At 45.9% G+C, this 1,345-nt stretch overlaps 1 protein-coding gene across 1 annotated transcript in view; it reads left to right on the plus strand.

Moving 5' to 3' along the window:
* Positions 1-1,345, plus strand: part of LOC119590145 (dual specificity tyrosine-phosphorylation-regulated kinase 4-like) — a 62,011-nt gene that overhangs the window by 21,841 nt on the left and 38,825 nt on the right. The window lies entirely within an intron of this gene.

Here is a 1,345-nt window from a genome sequence, read left to right on the forward strand (position 1 = left end):
ACAAACACGCAAAGGAAACACGAAGTGATATCAACAGGAAAAATGGCGTGATAGTAATGTGTCAGCCAGAGATAGTGATGCGAACACCGGATGCAGAAGATGGGGAAGAGGAGGAGGAAGGAGGGACTGGAAGGAAATGGGGAAGGGAGGGGAGGGAGGGGGAACGAAATGGGGGAGGGGAAGGGGGAGGCGGAAGCGGAGGAGGAGTGGGGAGAGGAGGAGGAGTGGGGAGAGGAGGAGGAGTGGGGAGAGGAGGAGGAGTGGGGAGAGGAGGAGGAGGAGGAGGAGGAGGAGAAGAAGAAGAAGAAGAAGAAGAAGAAGAAGAAGAAGAAGAAGAAGAAGAAGAAGAAGAAGAAGAAGAAGAAGAAGAAGGAGGAGGAGAAGGACGACGACGACGACGACGACGACGACGAGGAGGAGGACGAGGAGAAGGAGGAGGAGGGGGAGGTGGAGGAGGAAAGGAAGAAGGAGGGAGTGTCTGGGATCTTATATCATAGATAATTCAGATTAATGAGAAGGGGGGGGAGGGGGCAGATTCTGTGTAGGTCACGTGATTCTGAATGAAGTAGATCAGACGAGTCTCATATGTAGGCATGATGTGAAATAGACCCTATTTTTCTTTTTCTTTTCGCTTTTCGAAAGAGAGGAAAACAAAGAAAAGGGGTAAATAGGCAAAAACACAAACAAACAAACAAACACAAACTGTTGGTGTAGGTTGCGAGGAAACACGAAATATTTGACGTGACAGGGGAAAAATTAGGGGAAAAGGGAAGAAAAGTAGGGAAAAGGGGGCGAAAGTAGGGGAATTATAGGGGAGAAAGTAGTGTAAAAGTAGGGAAAATATACGGAGAAAAGTAAGGGAAAAAGTGAAAAATAAGAAAAGTAGGGGAAAAGTTAGAAAAGTAGGGGAAAATAAGAAAAGTAAGGGGAAAGTTAGAAAAGTAGGGGGAAAATAAGAAAAGTAGGGGGAAAATAAGAAAAGTAGGGAGAAAGGAAAAGAGAGAAAAAAAATAGAAAGACTAGGGAAAGATAAGGCGGAGAAGAAAGGAAGATTAGGAGAAAGGAAGAGAAAGATAGGGGAGAAAAGGATAAGATAAGGAAGAGGGAGAGAGAGAAGGAGAGGGAGAGAGAGAAGGAGAGAGAGAGAGAGAAGGAGAGGGAGAGAGAGAAGGAGAGGGAGAGAGAGAAGGAGAGGGAGAGAGAGAAGGAGAGGGAGAGGGAGAAGGGAGAGATTAGGAGAGAAAGGAAGGGAAAAAGAGAAGAAAATCAGGAAAAAGATAGAGAGAAAAGCAAGGGAAAAGGTGGGTTGGGAAGGATGTAAAGGGAAAGGAAAACAAGGGAAAAG

Source organism: Penaeus monodon, chromosome 26 (genome assembly GCF_015228065.2).
Source record: "Penaeus monodon isolate SGIC_2016 chromosome 26, NSTDA_Pmon_1, whole genome shotgun sequence".
Lineage (NCBI taxonomy): Eukaryota > Metazoa > Arthropoda > Malacostraca > Decapoda > Penaeidae > Penaeus > Penaeus monodon.